Here is a 23,341-nt window from a genome sequence, read left to right on the forward strand (position 1 = left end):
TAAAAAGAATTACAATGATCAATAACTGACCCTCCATACTTCGAATGAATGAAGTATTTAAACAAAATTTCCAAAAAGATTACAATCAATGCCGCATTGACATGGCAATCTATTATTTATTACAAAATAACAAAATTGACTAATATGACCAAAAGAGGAGAATTTAGCGAAGTGATCTGGAGGTTTAGCACTATTTTGGTGGAGAATAGTTGTTGAGTTTCCATGATTTGGGTGTCGCGCTGGGTGTATCCGATCTTTTCTTTAGTCCTAAAATTCACACAATTTATCCCACTGCTCCTCATCTGGAATGGTGATTTTTGGTGCCTTGTGTAGATCTTATCTACCTTGGTATATCGAGCAAATGTGGGTTTTACTACAAAAATATGCTTTATCTCATGCTGGATGAAAGCTTTCCCTGTCATAGCACCTTTAATGTGGGAAGACTTTGTAGTATCCTTTGAAATTTCGTTAATCTTCTTCATATAATTTTACCTGTTCATCAGTTTGTCATTGATTAAAAATAAAGAAGGCAGGCCCTTCTTAGTTAATTCTTCTATTCTAGTGAAAAATCTATTGATTGCTACCTCCAAACTGTGACATTTCTCTGTAATTTTCACAATCAAATTCTTCTTTGTCAGAACTTCCTTGACTTCTAAGACTGTTTTTGTCCTATCATCTACTCCCAAATCATCCAATTCATATTAGTTTTTAGAATTGAGAAATCTGATGATGTTGTTGGCTATGGTAGGCATATCTCCCAACTCAGTGTTAATAATGGAAATGACCTGATTGGCTTTGTCCATCAACTCTTTCTATTCAAATATAATGTGGATACAAGGCCAGATTTCATCCATTGCTTCAATAATATTGTTCCAGATAATTTCCATAACTTGGGCAAGTGTGTGGCCAATACAAGACTTGGTTGTTGGTTTCCTCCATGCTTCTATCTGGTTTTGACCTCTCTGTAGCTACTCTACATGGAAAGTTTCATTCTTTGTATTCTGATCTTGCAAAATATTAACTTGAGCCTGCAGTCTTTTAATTTCTTTAGTTTGGAGAGACATATTGTCCACTACAGTTGCCAACTGATCTGTAATAGTCCCTATGTTTGTTGTAGAAGATGTAGCTGTAGGAATTGTTGTAAGAGGCACTGCTTGGAAAGGGACAATAACCATTTTGGTAGCTTTATCTTTTTCCTTGATTATTTTTTCCATTTATATTTCCATTTGTTTCAACTGTGCATTTTATTCCATGATGAGCTTCATCATGTTTGCCTTTTGTGACTCTGTTTCTTCAATGCCTTTGGCCAAAGGATCTTATGTGGTGGGTAATTTCAACTGTATTCTCAATGTTGCTATGTCATTATTCTTCATCTTATGAGCTCTTAAGTAGCATTGATATTGGCAGGATCATATCCTACTTTGATTACCAAGTCCTCCAAATATTTGATCCTTGCATATTTAGCCAGTGAAGAGACTTTCTACGTCTTCAATTGTGACTTAACATTAGCTAAAGTAACCTGCAATTTAGACAGACTCATAGCAGTATTAGAGAGAGTAAATGAAATCATTTGACTAGTTTGTTTATGCATCTCCATTTGGTCAATGGGATGTATATCTTTTACATCAAATTCAAATGAAGTCTTCTTATAATCTGATAATGCCTTGGGCTATGGGTTCTGTGCTCCGAGTAAGGCCATTTTCATTTTGCCTTTCTTTGATTCAAAGGCTAACAACAATGTCCTTTGAGAACTTGAAGTCTGCTTCTAGAACTCATTATATGTGTTGATCTTCAAGGCCACAGTTCTCACTTTAATGTCCTTGAAAATATCAAATATACTATTTTCTGTCTCCCTTGTGGTAGATGTGTTGATTAGCATAACCTGTTGCTGATCCTGTGAAGATGTCGAGGTAGTAGGAGAAAGTGTAGTTTGATCACATACTAGTGAGGAAACAAGTGGCTCTTTAGTGGTGATAATATTCTCTTGATATGAATCATTTCTTAGGCTTAGTTTTAAATTGAGCTTGGTCTTCTTCCTATATATGATTTTGAAGCCTTCACTGGAAATATCAGTCACTGAAGGTGACTCTTATTCTCTATTCCTTTTTCTTGTTTTCTCCTATGTGATAAGAATCCGTATTGTTGAAGTTGACACAAACTACTCCTCTACCTCTTGTAGATTGTTCTCAGTACATTCTAGCTGATTTTTATATTTTCAAATCTCTAATCTGGATGTATGAAAATAAGCAGTAGATTTTTTCTCTACCATTAACTTCGAGATGACCCCTAATGCATGATATGACCATGTGAAACAGAGGCTGAATTTCATTTCTTTCAGCAATTTGTCTGCTTCTTCCCCTGCTTCCCTATTGATCCAAATGAAGGGTCTAATTTGAGTTTTGATTTTGAATTGATATTTCTTCTTGGCATATACAAAATGAATCTCATTAACATTGAGCATTTTCCTGATGTATTCTAAGGAAAACAATACTCATTGGGAGGATGTTGGGTCCCTATAATACTAGTGATTACCCCATTACTATTGTAGTTATACCCCTTATTTATATTGTTGTGCCCCCATTGCCCCCATATTGTTATTAATGTGCCCATAGAATCCCTCTATTGTTATTTTTGTGGCTTTATATTATTATTGTTAGGTCGGCTGGATTATATTGTGACTCCTTAGACTCCTATATATAGAAAGGAGGTTTTGTCATTTGAATCATCCAAGAATTGTTCATTTATGTAATGTAAAGGAGGTTGCCCCCTCGAAGAGGCTGAATTCTAAGGCGTTGATCTATATTTTCTATCTTTTCTTGAGCTGGTTTCATAACATTTGGTATCAGAGCTTTGGATTCTAGGGTTTCGCTGCTCCAAACAGGTCATCGTGGAATTTTCGCTATAACTTTTTTCTGTGACGTTTCAGAAGTCGAAAAAAAAACCCATTTGAGAAGAAATCGCGCTGAACCTTGGGTCCGAATTTCAGAGCTTTTTGCGCGATATTTTCGGAGATATGATCTGAGGAAGTTGGTCTTTTTGCAGACTCCTGAATTACATTCAAAACAGGTGACCTGGGGAAAATCGTCATAACTTTCTTTCTGATCATCGGATTGAAATTTCGTAAGAAGGTACAGAAAGAGGACGGAATTTAGTTTTCTTTTATATCTTTTTCAGAGTCAAAGGTTGAAACAGTGACACGTGGCACTTCATGCAAGTTCGCTCTACTGAACTAGTCTATAATCAGGTCACTGCGGGAGATTGTGCATAACTCTTTCTTGGAGAATCCAATTTGGATCAGAACTAGATGATTCGAAATTACAGAGATACATCAGATTCAATATCAGGATTCTACAAAGAAAAAAAAAGGTGTGTAGTTTTCTTTTTATTTTTGCATAAGCTTGGTTTGAAGGAATTCAAAGGGCATAGTAAAGCATTATTATCGGTAACTGATGCCCTGAGGAAAGAAAATGCAAACACCTAGTAAGGAACCTGAAAGCTCTAGCATGACTCATGAAGAAGAGGAAGAAATGCTACATGATATATCAAAATTACAAGAACAAGTGCAACAAATGTCACGCTCACAAAAGCTAACAGATGCTAAGATAAATGGCGTGGAATCTAAGATAAAGGGCATGGAAGCTAAGATGGATGATCTGAAGGCAGATTTCAGGACAAATTTGAAGACAGACATGGCAGATTTGAAGACAGATTTGACAAATTTTCTACAAGAAATACTTACTAATGGTGAAAAGGTTGTAAAGGAAACTCATGATGTGAACAAAAGAAATGTTAATCATGATTCCATAGACTCTAATGTTGGATCGAAGACCCACCATATTCCAAAAATCGATATGAGGAAGTTTGATGGCAAGGATCCCGCCACATGGATATTACAGATGGAGCAATTCTTCGATCTCAATAATGTGCAAAACACACAAAAGGTACGTATGGCAACTTTATATTTGGAACCAAATCAGTTTGTATGGTATCAATGGCTTTGCTCTCGTAAACAATTTATCACTTGGGCAATTTTTACGGAAGAATTGATAGCACATTATGAGGATACAAAAAGCAACACTTTTTTTAGCCAATTGATAAGTCTCAAACAAAAGGGTTCAATAATGGAGCACATTGAGGAGTTCCAAAAATTGAACATAAGGGTAAAAGATATTCCAGAGGAGCATAGGATTGATGTGTTCATAGGGTCTTTAAAGGATAATATCCAACATGATGTTCGCCTTTGGGAACCTGATTCATTAGAGAAGGCATTCAGGTTAGCAAGAAAAATGGAAAGCAAAATTATGGCAACCAGGAAGCATACCACTCACAACTATAAAGACGGAAGTGTTGTTGCCCCTAGTCTTCCACAACCTATAAGGTTGACACCACAACAATTGGAAGAAAAAAGAGCAAAAGGGCTTTGTTACAGTTGTGATAGCAAATACACTAAAGGTCATAAGTGTGCTGAGAAGAAATTATTCTACATAGATTGTGAAGAGGAAGAAGAAAAGGAGCAAGAAAGGTCAAAAGAAGAGGATATACTCCAGGAACAAAGCCTAGATGAAGAACAAATAAATCCGACCATATCTTGTAATGCATTGGCGGGAATTACCACTCCTCAAACCATCAAGATAGAAGGACAAATCAAGAAGAAAAAGGTAATAGTGTTGATTGATTCAGGAAGCACCCACAATTTTATTCATTGTAGGGTAGCAAAAGAATTGAATTGCTTCCTATATCCAGCACCAGAGTGTCAAGTGATGATTGCAAATGGAGGAACAATAAATTGCTCTGGAAAGTGCCATAATATCAAGCTATCCATGGGAGAATATGTATTGACTAGCCCAATGCTTTCCATTCCAATGGGAGGTGCTGATGTTGTACTAGGAGTCCAATGGCTACAATCCTTGGGTACAATAGCTTTTAATTTTCAAGAACTTTTCATCAAATTTTCTACGGAAGGAAAGGAAGTTGAATTAAGGGGTATTGCAGGGAAACCAGGAAAGATAATCAGCTCTAATGGTATGACAAAGCTTCTAAAAAAGGAGCAAAGAGGTGTAATTGCACAATTATGTTCGCTAGATGTTTCCACATTGGAATCATCTATTTCTCCAGATCTCCAAAAAGTCCTGGACAATCATTCCAAGGTATTTGAGACTCCCAAAGGTCTCCCACCTATGCGTGATCATGATCATGCTATTCATCTGATTCCAGGAAGTGTTCCTCCAAACATCAGGCCGTACAGATATCCCTATGTCCAAAAAAGTGAAATTGAACGTATGGTTGCAGAAATGCTAGAGGCTGGTATAATTCAACCGAGTCAAAGTTCTTTCTCTGCTCCAGTAGTATTGGTGCACAAGAAGGATGGATCATGGCGCATGTGTCCGGATTATAGGGAGCTCAACAAGCTCACTATTAAAGATAAGTTCCCCATTCCTGTCATTGATGAATTACTGGATGAATTGCATGGATCAATTTACTTCACCAAGTTGGATCTTCGTTCAGGATATCATCAAATCAGAATGAAGATTGAAGACATTCCAAAAACGGCATTTAGAACTCATGAGGGTCATTATGAATTTTTGGTCATGCCTTTTGGCCTTACCAATGCACCTTCAACATTTCAAGGTTTGATGAATTCAATTTTCAAACCATTCCTTAGAAAATTTGTGTTAGTATTTTTTGATGATATACTAATCTACAGCAAGTCTTGGAAGGATCATGTTGAACATGTTGACAGGGTGCTACAACTATTGGAGGAGAAACAATTATATGCAAAAAGATCCAAATGTTTCTTTGGAGTCCAGGAGGTGGAATATTTGGGTCATATTGTATCTCATGAAGGAGTTAAGGTAGACCCTAGCAAAATTAAAGCCATTAAGGAATGGAAAATCCCCACATCCATAAAGCATCTGCGAGGATTTCTTGGGTTGACAGGGTATTATCGCAAGTTTGTTAAGAATTATGGGAGAATAGCAGCACCTCTAACAACATTATTGAAGAAAGATGCATTTTCATGGACTTCGGAAGCAACAAAGGCCTTTGAACATCTTAAAGAGGCAATGTGCCAAGCACCGGTCTTAGCTACACCGAACTTCACAAAAACCTTTATTGTGGAATGTGATGCTTCAGGAAATGGAATTGGTGTTGTTCTAATGCAAGATGAAAGACCCATTGCTTTTGAAAGTCGTCCAATCAAGGGAAAGTTTTTAAGCAAAGCTATTTATGAGAAGGAAATGTTGGCAATACTCCATGCACTTAAGAAATGGCGACCCTACCTAATGGGAAGACACTTCAAGGTAAAAACGGATCATGATAGCCTTAAATACTTTTTAGAACAAAGATTATCCTCTGAAGAGCAACAAAAGTGGGTCACAAAGATGTTGGGTTATGACTTTGAAATCATCTACAAAAAAGGGAAGCAAAATGTGGTGGCAGATGCACTCTCAAGAAAGGATGAGGATGTGGAAGCATTGTTGTGCGCCATTTCTATTATCCAACCAGATTGGATAAACGAAGCAAGGGAGGAATGGAAGAATGACGAAGAAGTGTGGGCACTTATTCGAAAGCTACAACAAGATTCCAGTACGTCTGATACATTTAGCTGGAAAAATGATTCGTTATGGTACAAAGATCGCTTATACCTCTGTAAGAATTCCCAGCTAAAACAAAAGATTCTTATGGAATTGCACACTTCTCCCTTAGGAGGGCACTCAGGATTTTTAAAAACTTACCACAGGGTTAAGAAGGAATTTTTTTGGGATGGCCTTAAATCAGATATTCAAAAGTTTGTGGCAGAATGTTTGGTTTGCCAACAAAATAAAGTTGAAACAATTAAGACACCGGGTCTATTACAACCTTTATCCATTCCAAGCCAACGTTGGGAGGAGGTTTCAATGGATTTTATCACAGGTTTACCCAAGTCTGAGGGAAAGAGTGTCATCATGGTGGTAGTTGACAGACTTACCAAGTATGCACACTTTTGTGCATTATCACATCCATTTAAAGCCAGTACAGTTTCTACTGCATTTATGGAAACAATTCAAAAGCTACATGGAAACCCAAAGATTATTGTAAGTGACAGAGATCCCATTTTCACTGGAAATTTTTGGACAGAATTATTTTCTTGTCTTGGTACTCAGTTAGCTCATAGCTCATCTTATCATCCTCAATCTGATGGGCAAACTGAGATAGTAAACAAATGTTTGGAAGGATATCTTCGTTGCTTTGTATCTGATAAACAGACACAATGGGTCAAATGGTTGCCTCTGGCTGAATGGTGGTATAACACTTCCTTCCATACAGCAACAAAAATGACCCCATTTATGGCACTTTATGGGTATCAACCACCATCCATCACATCATATTTAAGAGAAAATTCTAAGGTTCAGGCAGTGGAACATCACATCGAACATCAACAACAAGTCCTCCAACTCTTAAAGGATAACCTCGTGTTGGCACAAAATAGAATGAAACAACAGGCAGATCAACATCGCAGTGAAAGAAGTTTTGATGTAGGTGATTGGGTATTCCTACGGCTACAACCATATAAGCAAATGTCCCTCAAGCAAGCTAAGAAGGATAATAAATTATCACCAAAGTATTATGGTCCGTACAAGGTGTTGCAAAAGATTGGTACTATGGCATACAAATTGGAGCTTCCTGCAGCTTCTCGATTGCACCCAGTTTTCCATGTTTCATGTTTAAAGAAGGTTATAGGTGACAAGCTCCCAGTTCAAACAATATTGCCAGAACTTGACGAGGAAGGAAAAATTATATTGGAACCGGAAGCAGTCACAGAAACAAGAACTCGACAGCTACGAAATCGATCAATTTCAGAGTATCTTATCAAGTGGAAGAACTTATCCGCTGAAGATTCCACATGGGAGGATGAGAATTTTATGCAGAAGTATCCAGAACTACTCAAGCGTTGAGGACAACACTTTTTTGAAGGAGAGGGGCATGTTGGGTCCCTATAATACTAGTGATTACCCCATTACTATTGTAGTTATACCCCTTATTTATATTGTTGTGCCCCCATTGCCCCCATATTGTTATTAATGTGCCCATAGAATCCCTCTATTGTTATTTTTGTGGCTTTATATTATTATTGTTAGGTCGGCTGGATTATATTGTGACTCCTTAGACTCCTATATATAGAAAGGAGGTTTTGTCATTTGAATCATCCAAGAATTGTTCATTTATGTAATGTAAAGGAGGTTGCCCCCTCGAAGAGGCTGAATTCTAAGGCGTTGATCTATCTTTTCTATCTTTTCTTGAGCTGTTTTCATAACAGAGGAATTTTGGTACTTTGTAAGGGGAAAGTTCACACCCAAATATCCTTAGCTTTGTGTAATTCTAATAAAGGTACCAATCTCCTGTCTGGACTTGGTCTAATAACTGAAACAATTTCCTAATTGCTTCATTGATTCTTGGCTCTAGATTGCTGCTTAGGAGACTGAGTGTTGGATGTACAAACGTTTGTACGAATTGTTTGTATGAATACTCTTTTTGCTCCTTCATTACCGGTGTAGTCCAGAAGATGAATGATCGTTTATTTCCCTCTTCATCCAACATTTGTAAGGAATGCTTGAGGTTGTCTCCCTGGAAATACAAAAACATATATATTGACACAGATGCATATTTGAATACTTACTTAGTTTGTAATTTGACAAACTGTTCATCAAAGGAATCTGCAAGAAATTGGACGAAGTTGAACAAGATGGAAGGCTTGGAATATGTAAATAAAATAGAAAGGAAAGCTATAATAGCCTCATCTACCCATTGATCTGAGTGATAACCAAGGAGGTAGGAGATGACTGTGATGATTTTCTTGGCTCTCTCAAGGAAAATGGAGGATGGATAGGAAGGTTTTTTCTTAAGTAATGGGGCACCGTTGGTCAAGAAAACCTCAAGGGTTTTGGCTTTTTTTGCAAAGTCTAGTTTCTGATATAATTTGATAAGTGATTCATGAGAGAAAAGAGCAGCATTCTCTATTGTAGGAGCTTGCATCCTTTGTTCTATAGCTTGGGAAGTTATGGTGAATAGAATATCTCTAGTAGGGGCAATAACAACTCTTTGGCTAGGTAGATAATAAGCATGACATTTCCTGACGAATTCAGGGGTGTTGTGGGTGTGGCGAAAGATATAATGGGGAAAATTGGATTCCCACAGTTTAATATCATCAGAATTATCAATGAACTTGCCTTCAATCCAACATTACATTTCAAATAGATCAAATTCACACACGGTTTCTTGAATTTTGTAGTCTCTGTCTGCTAGAGGAATATGGCGAAATCAATTAGAGGGTGGACCAGAAGGCTTACAGGTTCTTCCTGTCCTTTATATTTAAGGGGCATGATTGGATAAGGGTAACAACACTGGTGGAATCTTGATAATGCAGGTTTACAGGGTGTAGAGATGGAATTGGGTTCAAGATAATAGGAAACAAAGCTGATGGCTTGAATGAAAGTTAGGTGGTGGGATGCTCAAGTGGGTGAAACATTTGCAGTTTGAATTAGCAATTGGTCATGCAAAAATGGTACTGGCAGTGTGTGAAATAGTAACCTGTGAACGAGCGAAGGGAGTGTAATTTATAGTTTTATGGCTTCCCCAGTGATTGTGGCATGGGTCCATTATATTAACAGTTAAGTAATTAAATTACTTAACAGATTGATTTTGGAGGGATTTGATGTGATTGGCGAGAGAAATAGATAGATGAGGTGGTGAAGAGGTATTGGCGGGAGCGTAACGGATAGGGAAGTGGTATCGCATGGTAGAAAAACCATTTTTCGGAGGGGTGGAAGGTGCTTAATGGTTTCGACCAGGGGGTGTGAAAACACAGAATGACACCATGTCACGGTGAGGGAGGGTTTCAATACTGCCCATTTCGGACCCCCTCCCTAGGACAATAAAGTTCGGATGGTGAGGGGAGGATGAAACACAATATTGGCCATTGGATGTAAAATGGGGGTTTTAGATGATGGGTAAAGTGACGGTGAATTATCGTGATGTGATGGAGGTGTGGTAGGGTAGGGGTAGAATTTAGGGAAGTATGATGAGACACATGGCGTGATAGGAAAATGAATGAAATGTATAAGTGGAGGGATTGATGGTTAGCTGATGAAACTTAGGAATAGTGGGATAATGTACCAAAGGTGCTTTAATAGATAGAACCTTAGAATAAACCTTTATCTCTTTGCTTCTCTCGTACACATGGACATACCTTTAACAATTGACTTAGGATAAAATTTACATGCTTTTCCTAAAATCACCATAGTGCTTCTACCCACCCTTTCATTTAATTTCTTTTTCTAAGATAACATTTTCTCTTCTTGCTTTGCAAGCTGCATCTAAACTAGCAGACCCAAACCACTTTTTTATATTTATGAAAATATACCTTATCCTATCGCTTATCTCTCCATTGATTCATATTAAACTATTGAATCAATTTTATTTCTACCTAGCTACTGATTTAGAAAGATTAATCTGTTTGGTAAATATTTATTCACTAACCTATTCAACAGAAAGTTAAATGTGTTCAATCATGATTAAACTATATGATTTGAACAGAACTTTAGTCATTATGGAATTCAAAAACAATTTGCACACAACTTTATTTGATAATGAATTAAAAGAACTAACTTATCAGTAGTGGCATTTAGACTTGCAACACTTTCCATACTATTTTCTATTTTTTTCTTTTGTGGGATTCTTATTTCATTTTTTCATTATTATTTATTTTCTTAACATACCCTCTTTTCATTCCTTTTATCATATATTTTTGGAAATCATTTGAACACTGAAATTAATGTACAACATGAAATTTCAAATACCAAGTACTCAATCACCTTGAGATCCTATAATTTATAGGACCCTAACAGTGGCTCCAACTAGGGATGGCACTTCTCGAAGTGAAGTGTCAAGAACATATGATCAGTAGCCTTGAGCACTCCATGTATGTAATTTTTTCATCTGATTTCTTTCACTATTCTAAGATACTTATGGTAGCTCATAAATCAAGGCTTAGGGCCTTCACTGTGGTCTTCAACCTTTGTTAATAAGTTACCCAATAAAAACCATAAAGACTATGATATTTACAATGATGTAAGAAAAATCTGTAGGCTAAGAAAGGTAGTGCTTCAACATCCTACCATTGACAGGACCTCCAGGTATCTCGGCTCCATCTAGCTCTTTAAGGAAGAATGCATTATTTCCCCTAAATGCATGTATATGGCCATTTCCAAAGATTATCAAACTTGCCATGTTTGCATTTGTCCTTTCTTCTAGAATCCAACCTCAAAACTTTATCCTCAATGTTAAAATCGTTAGCCTTGGTTATTCTTTCAAATATCTTCTTAATATTTTCCTTAATAGCTTGTGCCATGTTGTACACTTCCTCCCTAGATTGTTGTAACTGGATAGTTTGATTGATCCTTCTCTGTACATCATTGGGCTCAGCTTACAACTCTTGAATGATCTTCATTCTTGGAACTCCTAAAGAGGATGGAAAAACTGCATCCATTCCATAGACCAATTGGTATGCTGACATGGCAATTGATTTTTTACTAGTAAGTCTGTCAGTGCAAAGTGCATTTACCAACTTGTTAGTCCAAGACTTTTTCTTGTCTTCTAACAACTTTTTGATGATGTTTACCAAACTTTTGTTTGAGGATTCAACCAACCCATTAACCTGAGGGTAATAGGTTATTGAATGTCCCAAAGTAATGTCGTATTTATGGAAAAAGTCAACCATTTTCTTAGATTCAAATGCTCTAACATTACAAGTGATGAATTTTCTAGGACAACCAAATCTGGAGAGGATATTAGTCTCAAGGAATTTAATAATAAGAACATTAGTGGCCTTTCTGGAAGGGGTGGCCTCTATCCATTTGGTAAAGTAGTCAGTGGCTATAAGAATCCACTTACGTTGGGGAGAGGAAGGGGGATGAATTTCACCAATGAAGTCCAATCCCCATTGATGGAAGTGAATTTCAATAGAGATAGGTTTTAATGGCGAGGGCAGAAATTTTTGCGTTCCTTCAAATATCTGCCATTTATGGCATGAGGTGACTTTTTGGTGAATGTCAAGGAAAAGAGTAGGCTAGTAGAAACCAGCTCTAAGGATTTTATTGGCAATGGTTTTCCAATAAAGATGTCCACCACAATCTCCTTCATGGAATTCTTGCATGGATTCTTCTGCATCATCCTTCAACAAGAATTTAAGTAAAATACCTCCAAAATATTTTTGATGCAAAACATTATCTATAATGCAAAATTTAACTAATTTTAACTTGAGAAATCTTTGCTTTTTTTTTTGAAACTAGGCAGAGCATTTAAATTAAATAAAACATAAAGCAAGTATGCATACCAGGGGGAGTTCATAAATGGCTCATCAATTTGTGGAGTCACCTGTTCCTCTTGATTATCTAATGATTCAACCAAGTTAATGTCTAATGCATGGAAATTTGACTTAGCCATCAATTTGGCTAGTCTCTGACCTTCGATTAACTTGGTGGGCTTGATCTCTAAGTCGTACTCAAGGATGACAAAAATCCATTTTCCTCATTTTCCATCAATTCCATTCTGTGTTAAAACGTCCTTAACCACTAAATTAGGTACACAAGCAATAATATGGGAATGCAAAATATATACTCTAAAATATTTTATTGCTTTAACCAATGAAAATACCTGTTTTCCCATAATGTTGTGTTTCTAAGATGGATCTCTTAAATCTTTACTAAAAAATACAATAGGCTATTCAAAACCTTCATTGTTTTTCTGTAGTAAGACTACTGCAATAGTGTGTTCAGAAGAAAAAGAGAAATTATGAAATATTTTATAAAATCTATGTTGATTAACACTGGTGCTTTGGTTAGTACCTGTTTAACTAACTCAAAGGATTGTCTAGCCTCAACATTCCACTTGATTTCTAAATCATTTTTAAGCATGTTTGTAATGTTTCTAAGAAGTTCTGTGATGTTAGGAATGAATCTCCTTAGGAAATTGATTTTTGCAATAAAAAACTCTAACTCTTTGATGTTTATTGGATGACTAATTTTTAATATTGCTTCAATTCTACTGGGATCAATCCTAATTCCATCCTTGGAAATAATGTGACCAAGAATTTTTCCTTCCTCAAGGCCAAACAATGTTTTCTTAGGATTTAGTGAGATGCCAAACCTTCTACATTTTTTAAACACTCTCCTTAGATGTGATAAATGTTCCGCATCAATTTTAGAAGAAGACAATAATGTCATCTAGATAAATCACAATAAAATGGCCAACGTCATCAGTAAAGGCAATGTTTGTTGCTCTTTGTAAAGTGGCTCCAACATTCATTCACCCAAAGGGAATTTTCACATACAGGAAAGTTCCCCATGGAGTAGTGAAGGAAGTTTTATCCTAATCATCACGATGCACTAAGACTTGGTTATAACATGATAAACCATCTAATAAGGAAATTATACTAGGCCCTACGACCTTTCACAATGTATGATCCATTTTGGGTAAGGGGTAGTTGTCTTTAAGGGATACCTTATTAAGGTTTTTGAAATCAATACACAATCTTATTTCTCGGTTTTCTTTCTAGTAGGAACAATGTTAGACACCCATTTAGAGTACCTAATAGGAAGTATAATCTTCGCATCATACATCCTTTTTACTTATTTCTTAACCAAACACATTAGGATAATATTATCCTATGAATATTTTGTTTGAATGGTTTTTTATCTTCCTTGAGTGGGATTTTATGTTGTATGATACTAGTGTCATATGCTTTTAGATCCTCATAGCTCCAAGAAAAGACATCTATGAATTCTTTCGAAAGAGATATATATTGTTGTTTTTTGATAATAGGTGGTGATTTTGAAATTTTTATCATTTTGGGATTTTGTTGAATACCTATATTGCATTCTTCTATGTCTGCCTTTATGGGTTCCATTTTTTGAATTTTTTGGTACATCATTAAAGTCAAAAAGTTATTCTAACGGAGCTAGAACCCTAGGTAGAACATTATCCTTAAGCTGAAGTACTTCAAATTCTTCTTTTTCTGGATCTATGTCATGCAATTCTAATTTATGTACATCTTTACTGACTGAAATGTTTACATCAGAATCCTCAAACTATTTATCTACACTAATATATTCAACAAACTAATTTTCTACTTCACACTTTGAATCTATGTTATTGTCTTCATACTCATCCTTGGATTGGAAAAAAATTCAATCTTCTTATCACTTCCAAATACCTTCTAATGTATCATGTTATCAGGTATCCTAGATGGTGTTTATCTTCCACCATATATTGTCTGTTGGCATGAGTCATTTGGCATGTGGTAGGTGAAAAAGCTAAACCATTAGCTAGGACATTCTAACTTCTCGGAAAGACAGAAAGATCATATTCTACAAAAGTTCTTAAAAAGTCAAGCACATCGTTCTTGTAAGTTCTCAACCTAGGATGTTTCGCAACATACTCTCCATTGATCTATTTTATAATTAATTAAGAATCCCCATGAGCAATAATCCTTTTAGCACCTAACTTCTTCAATAATTGCAATCCTATGAAAAGTGCCTCATATTCTGCTATATTATTAGTGCAATGAATGTTAAGTTTATAGGAAAGACCTTCCACATGATTGTTCCTTGAATTGGACTCTCAAACACCTGCCCCTGAACCTGATTTGCCACAAGAGCCATCAAAGCTCATGTTCAAAAAAGGTTTAGTTTCTGTGCTTTTCTGCACAATTAGTGTTTGATTTTCATTTTTGTCATCAATTTCATTTTCTGCTTCAGTAGCCTGTGCATCAATGTCTCCATCATTATAAAGAATGAAAGAGTCCATGTCAGAATGAACAGAGTAAAGGTGATAGTTATGTGGTTTGTCTTGACTACTCACCATATACTTCATTAAAGTTTCCCTATACACTCTTCTCTGATGACCAAACACTGGTATAGTGGCATAAGTCATGTTCATTTCTAGGGTTCCTTGTAATTTTTCTCCCGATGAGTGTGACAACACCATGTCATACTTAGGGGGATATCTGCAACCACTTTATCCATCACTAGACTTTTAGCAGGGATTTGGGCTAAAGTAGCACATAGGTCTTTGATAAGCCGTAGGCATCTAACTTTTCTAGAATGAAAGGAATATAAATCTTTGTATTGTCTAGTGATGTCAAGTCATCATTTTTCCATGACAACTGTGGGCATTAGGTTATGGGATGCACTTGAATCTAGCATATCATTATGGAGAATTTTATCATGAATATTCAAACTGACATAAAATAGAGGGACCCCTCCATCTGGTTTGCCTTTAACTTTAGGCCCAAATATGAGTTCAGGTTGGTCATCATTCAAATTCACAGAATAAATGTTTCCCCAATGTTTAATGCTTTCATGACCTAAGTTATTTATACATTTTTGTTGATTAATTCAGTTAAGGGGATAGAAATTTTCATCATGGCAAGTTCATTTTCAATGCTGAATGGTGTTTGATTTTTAAGTAGATTTGAAAAATCAGACTTATCAGCAGCTATTTTTGTGGCAAGTTTTGTTTGTTGGTTGGTAGAAGGGAAGTCAGATTTAGTAGTTCTAGAAGGAGTATCTGTTGAAATATGGCAAAAAAAATATTCCAATTTAATTTGTTCTTGAATTGAATTGTGAATTAAAATCGAATTTAGTCTTAACAACTACTTGGAAATAATTAATTAATTAATTTTAAATTAATTAGTTGGAGAAATTCAAGTTAGAAGCCTTTCTGAAGTCATGCAAGAGTTATCCCTTAAATTAAGGAGATAAGATTGAGCTATATTTGAGTTGTAATAAGTTAACTCAGTTTACTAAGTTAAGTCCAGTTAAATTAGTTCCAAACTGTTTGAGGAACTAATAATAGGTTAACAGTTAATTGATGCATCAATGCACTCAACTAGTGCTACTCCAGTGAACTCAAGATTCGCTCACGAGTAACTCATGCATGTCTATTCTGAGAAAGACCCAATTGATATTAATTTTCAAGGACAGTGTACTATTAGTTGCATGTGTTTTCTCATGGAGAAAAATCATACATACAGTCAAGGATTCATCCTTGAGGATTGCACAGTTTTTAAGGCGTGTTTTTCCACTTGGTAATAAGCAAATAATCCACAAGGAATAGTGTAAGTAAATATGAGCTTGGAGGGGAGAGAGGAAGGCTGGAGAGAAGCCAAGATTTCCAATGAGCATCTATGAGGATTGTACTGAGAGCTGGCTAGCTGTGAGAGCTAAGGATTTGCATAAATCCTATATATTTCCACCATGTATGATAATACAATAGTGTGGGGTTTTTATCTGATACTTTCCCCAAAGTATTTTCATGTGTATTGTGCCATTGGTTCTTCTTCTTCTAGTTATATTGTTCAGCTCGACCTTTAAGCTTCCACAAATTGATAGTAGAAGTATGTTATAGTATTCTGCTTTGATTTATATTGCATTATCGGGTTAACCTATCACATATTTTCTACAGTATCAATATTCTTTTTTGTAGTAGCTTCTGTTGGATTCTTTCTACGATTTTTAATGGTTTTTTAAGGAGGAATTTCTATTGTTTTCTTGGAATTAGAATCAAAGACCTTTTTGACAGGATTTTCAGTTTTCTTTTTATTTGCAGTATCTATATTTTTCTTACTTCTAATATTATACTGCCTATGTACTTCCATTATAGCGTTTTCAAACCCTTGTTTGTATTGCTCTGACTCTTCATAATCCATTTCTCTCTGGGCTATTAGAAAAAGTTCCTACTCCTCTTGAGTGAGGAAAGTTGTTTCATCATCATTTATTCCTAGAAAATTTATTTGATTCTCCTCCAAATATTCCATAATATTCCCCTCATCCTCTGTGTAATTTTCTTGAAAAGGAGGTCGAACCTGTTGGTCTAGACCCTTTTGTTCTCTTTTTTTAATTTTGGGAACATTCCTTCTAAAGTTTTGGTTTCTATTTGGGGGAGATTTTGGTTTTCTCTTGCTTGAGTTTGGTCATTAAGGTTCACTCTTTGCATCATTTGATTCACTACTCTGACTAAGTTATGAATATTATAATCAACAGTGGAAGTAGAAGGTTCTTCTTTTATGGTTACTTAGTGTTCATACTTTAGTTTGCCTTTTTTGGCTTGGATGTTAGCCTCAAATTTAATTGCATTTGCTTGCATTTCCTCCAAAGTTGTTCGATCCCTTTCTCTGAGTAGATATTCCATGTCTACATAGAAACCATTTGAAAATCAATCAGAGCTAGGCTAGGGGAAGGCTTGATGTCTTGTGTAATGGCATTGTAAACAATATTAAACCATTCACAATATTCTTCCACAATTTCATTTGGTTTTCCTTTCAGTATTTTATATTCATTTAGGAGTTGAAGTTGGTTCTTCTTGATCTCCCATCTAGCTAAAAATGTTTTATGTAAAGCATCAAGGTTAGTCGTACTTCCTACAGCTAAACCCCTAAACCATTTCTCGACATCACCTCCTAATATTTGGGAAAACAATCTCATTTTAACATCAGCTTCATCTACATCTTGGAGGTCAAACACATCGTTCATCCTATCTATATGTTGTTGAGCAGTATAAGCACCAGTATTATCAAAGATCACAATTTTTGATGGGTAATCTATAGGCATAACATTCAGCTAGCCTATTAACACCAAGGGTGCCTACCTTCCTCCCATAAATGTCTTGGTAGATTGACTTGAAGATGGACCTAATGGAGGTGCATTTTTTATAACTAGAGGGATAGTAGGTATATTATCTTGAGAGATCACAAGTTGGGAAGTTGAAATTATAGAATGAGTAGGACTGGGAGGTTGTAAATGTACAAATTAGGAAGACTGACTAGACAAAGAGTCTACTGCAACAGTTAAAGCAGAGAATTCAAGAGACTGTTGAACAAAGGCTTCTTCAATAGCTTGGTCCAACAGTGAAACTAGGTCTTGTAATTTGTCAAATTTCTATAAAGATTCAAGATCAGGGTCTGTTTCAAGGAATTGGGTTTGGGGTATATATGGTTGCATTATGTATTTGTATATGATAGTATGATCTACAAAAGCCTCAGATTTTGATCTCAATAAACTTTGCTGGAATGGTAAATCAAATTCCATATCCTGTAACGTCTCAAGCATAGAATTGAATCTAGAAAGAAGAATGTTATTACCTTGACTCTCTTTAAAGCTTATCTTTCTCACTAGTTTCTTAGACTTATCTACAATTTTAGCAAGGTTTGGAACAGGGTGAGATCTAGTGTGAGTTTTTTTGGGAGGGAGGGCTATAAAAAATCATCACACAAAAAATCAAAATCAGAACCAATGGTACATTAAATATGTACAAAATAACAACCTCAGATCATGTATTTGATAAAGATACAATAGTTTCTTATTGAAATATAGATTTAAAACCATGGAATAATAATGTTTTGGATTAAAATGTATTATTCCCTAGTATGGTCACCACTATGTTAAAAACATCACACCACTTTTGAGTTTAGGATCTATCCCTCCTAAACTCAAAGAGGGATCTCTCTGTGAGATTTAGATTTGTTTACTCAGAATTTTAGGCTAGTTATGATTATGATTGGTTGTTTGTTTGCATTTGGTTGATTGGTTTGGTTGGTTGATCTGATCAAATTACTTTCTTTCCATTGGGCTATGGAGTCAAATAAAGTTGGATGCTACATCAAATGTTTAAAAGAGTAATCACAGGGCAAGCTAGTTACATTTACTGGATCTTTAAATTGAATTATGAAATGGAGAAAAGGTGTGTTTCAGTAATGATTGAAAATCATTTAATAATTTTTCAATCAAACTTCTAAAGAAAACATAGAGATTGTAGAAACAATCCAAATAAGGTGTTCAATTAACAAATCTTATTTTTCACATTTCCTATTTTACAATTAGATTTTAGATGCTTGACATGCAGAGAATAACAATGAAGACAACAATTACAATAATAAAAACATCACCAGTAAATCGAAGCACAAGAATCTTGTGAAAAGTATTTGTATTAATGATCTTCCACCAGTGTGGAAAAAGTACAGTGCTTGGTAAAAAGAATTACAATGATCAGGAACCGACCCTCAATACTTTGAATGGATGAAGTATTTAAACAAAATTTCCAAAAAGATTAGAATCAATGTTGCAATGACATGGAAATCTATATTCATTATAAAATAACTGAATTGACTAATATGCCCAAAAGAGGTGAATTTAATGAAGTGATCTGGAGGATCAGCGTTATTTTGGTGGAGAAAAATTGTTGATTTGCCACGATTTGGGTGTCGCCCTGGGTGTAGCTAATCTTTTCTTTAGTCCTGAAATTCACACAATTTATCCCACAGTTGCTCATCTGGAATGGTGACTTTTGTTGCCTTGTGTCAGGTCTAATCTACCTCAGTATACCGAGAAAATGTGGGTTTTACTACAAAAATATTCTTTATCTCATGTTGGATGAAACTCATGTTGCTGATAGCTTCGAAAAAAGCTCTCCCTGTCATAACACCTTTAATGTGGGAAGACTTGGCAATAACCTTTGTAATGTGTTTAAGCTTCTTCATATAATATTTTTTGGTCATCAATTTCTCATTGATTATGAATAAATAAGGTAGGCCCTTCTTAGTTAATGCTTCTATTCTAGTGAAAAATCTGTCAACTACTACCTCCAAAATTTGACATTTTTCTATAAGTTTCACATTCAAATTCTTCTATGTCAAAACCTTCTTCACTTCCCAAATCATCCAATTCATATCTATTTTTAGAATTGAGAAATTTAATGATATTATTGGTTGTGGTAGGCATATCTCCCAACTCAGTGTTAATAGTGAAAATGACCTGATTGGCTTTCTCCATCAATTCATTCTGTTCTAATATAAAGTGGATACAAGGCCAAATTTCATCCATTTCTTCAATAATATTGTTCAAAATAATTTCCTTAACTTGGGCGAGTGTGTGGCCAATAGAGGACTCAGTTGTTGATTTCCTCCATGCTTATATCTGGTTTTCATCTCTCTGTAGCTTTGCTGCATGGAAAGTTTCAGTCTTTGTCTTCTGGTCTTGCCGAATATTAACTTGAGCCCATAATATTTTAACTTTAGTTTGGAGAGACATAGTCCCCACAACACTTTCCAACTGATTTGTAGTAGTCCCTGTGTTTGTTGTAGAAGATGTGGTTGTAGGAATTGTAAGAGGCATTGCTTGCAAAGGGACAACCGCCATTTTAGTAGCTTGCTCTTTTTCCTTGATTATTTTTTCCATTTCTATTTCCATTTGTTTCACCTATGCATTCTATTCCATGATGAGCTTCATCATGTCTGCCTTTTGTGACTCTATTTTTTCAATGTCTTTAGCAAGAGGATCTTCTATGGTGGTTTATTTTGACTGTTTTCTCAATGCTTCTATGTCATTATTCTTCTTTGTTATGAGATTTTCTGTAGCATTGATATTGGCAAGATCATATCCTACTTTGATTACCAAGTCCTTCAAATATTTTATCCTTGTGTCTTTAGCCAGTGAAGAGACTTTCTTCATCTTCAATTGTGACTCAAAATTAGCTAAAGTAACTTACAATTTAGACAAACTCATAGTAGTATTAGTGAGAGTAGATGAAATCATTTGACTAGTTTGTTTATGAATCTCCATTTGGTCAATGAGATTTATATCTTTTACATCAAATTCAAATGAAGTCTTCTTGTAATTTGATGTTGCCTTAGGTCATGGGATCTGTGCTTGGAGGAAGGCCATTTGCATTTCTCCTTTATTTGAATCAAAGGGTGACAGCAGTCAGCTTTGAGAACTGGAAGTATTCTTCAAGAAATCATTATATGTGTTGATATTCAAGGCCTCATTTCTCACTTCAATCTCCTTGAAAATATGAAATATACTCTTTTTTGTCTCCCGTGTCATAGATGTGTTGGTTTACATAACCTGTTTCTCATCCTATGAAGTTGTCGAGGTAGTAGGAGAAAGTGTAATCTAATCACCTACTAGTGACGAAACAAGTGGCTCTTTGGTGGTGATAATATTATCTTGATATGAATCATTGCTTAGGATTAGATTGGAATTGAGCTTGGTTTTCTTCCTGTACATGATTTTGCTGCCTTCACTCGAAATCTCAATCACTAAAGTTGTCTCTTCTTCTTTGTTCCTTTTTCCTTTTATCTCCTCTGCGATAGGAGTCTGTATTGCTGAAGTTGACACCAACTTCTCCTCTGCCTCTTGTAGACTGTTCTTAGTCCATTCTAGCTGGTTTTCATATTTTTCAATCTCAGGTCTAGATGTATGAATATAACCAGTAGATTTTTTCTTTACCCTTAACTTGGAGATGACCCCTAATGGATGATATGATCATGTGAAATTGATGTTGAATTGCATTTCTTTCAGTAATTTGTCTCCTTCTTCCCCTACCGCCCTATTGTTGTAAATGAAAGGTCCTATTTCAATTTTGATTTTGAATTGATATTTCTTCTTGGCAAATACAAAATGAATATCATCAACATTAAGCATTTGCATGATGTATTCTAAGGTAAAAATCCTCATTGGGAGGAATTTTGGCAGTTTGTAAGGGGCAAGTTCACACCCAAATATCCTTAGATTTTTGTAATTCTGGTAAAGGGGTACCAATCTCATGTCTAGACTTGGTGTGATAACTACAAAATTTTCCTAATTTCATCACTGATTCTTGGCTCTAGAGTGCTACTTGAGAGACTAAGTGCTAGATGTACAAACATTTCTACGAATTTTTGTATGAATATTATTTTTTCTCCTTCATTACCACCGTAGTCCAGAACATGATTGATTGATGATTTCCCTCTTCATCCAACTTTTGTAAGGAAAGCTTGAGGTTGTCTCCGTGAAAATATAAAAACATATATGGTAACACAGAAGCATATTTAAATACTTCCTCAATTTGGAATTCGACAAACTGTTCATGAATGGAATCTGCAAGAAATTAGCTGAAGTTGAACAAGATGGAAGGCTTGGAATCTATAGAGAAAATAGGAAGGAAACCTATAATAGCCTCATCTACCCACTGATATGAGTGATAACCAAGGAGGCAGGATATGAATGCGATGATTTGATTGGCTCTCTCAGAGAAAATGGAGGTAGGATAGGGAGGCTTTTTCTTCGGTAATAGGGCATCTTCAGTCAAGAAAAGCTCAAGGGCTTGGGCTCGTTTTGCAAAGTCTAGTTTTTTATATAATTCAATAAGTGCTTCATGAGAGAAAGGAGTGCCATTCTCTTTTATAGGAGCTTGCATCATTTTGTCTATAGCTTGGGGAGTTGTGATGAATACAATTTTTCTAATAGGGGCAATAATGGCTCTTTGGTTAGGTAGATAACAAGCACGACATTTCGTAACGAATTCAAGGGTGATGTGGGTACGGGGAAAGATATAATGGGGAAAATTGGATTCCCACAGTTTAATATCATCAATATTATCAATGAACTTGTCTTCAAGCCAACATTACATTTAAATAGATCAAATTCACACAGTGTTTCATGAATTTTATAGTCTCCACTTGGAAGAGGAATCTGGTGAAAATCAATTACAGGGTGAATCATAAGGCTTTCAAGTTATTCTTGTCCTTTATCTTTCGGAGGCATGAGTGGATAAGGATAAGAACACTAATGGATTCTTGATAATGCAGGTTTACAGGGTGTAGAGATGGAATTGGGTTCAAGATAACAGGAAACAGAGGCATTGGCTTGAAAGCATGTTAGGAGGTGTGATGCTCGGCTAGGTGAAACAGTTGAAGTTTGAATTGGAAACTGGTCATGGAAAAAAGGTATTGGAAGAGTGCGAAACGGTAACTTGTGAACAAGTGAAGGGAGTGGAATTTATAGTTTTCTCGCTTCCTCGTTGATGTTGGTGTGGGTCCATTATATTAACGGTTAAGTAAGTAAATTACTTAATAGATTGATTTTGGAGGGAATGGATGTCATTGGCGGGAGCAATAGATAGATGAGGTGGCGAAGGGGGATTGTTGAAAGCGTAATGGATAGGGCAGTCATATCACATGGTGGAGAACCCATTTTTCAGAGCGGGGGAAGGTGGTTAACAGTTTCAGCCAGGGGGGTGTTAAAACACAGAATGACACCATGTTACGGTGAGGGCAAGTTTTAATACTGCCCATTTCGGAGAACCCCCTCGATGGTAAATTTCAGATGGTGAGGGGGGGAGAAACATAATATTGGTCATTGGATGTCAAATGGGGGTTTCGGATGATGGGAAAGTGACGATGCATTACCCTGATGTGATGGAGGTGCGGTGCAGTAGGGGTAGAATTTAATGAAGTATGATGGTACACATGATGCGATAGGAAAATGAA

Source organism: Pinus tabuliformis, chromosome 1_1 (genome assembly GCF_031772625.1).
Source record: "Pinus tabuliformis cultivar Carrire ecotype Pingquan chromosome 1_1, CPIR1, whole genome shotgun sequence".
Lineage (NCBI taxonomy): Eukaryota > Viridiplantae > Streptophyta > Pinopsida > Pinales > Pinaceae > Pinus > Pinus tabuliformis.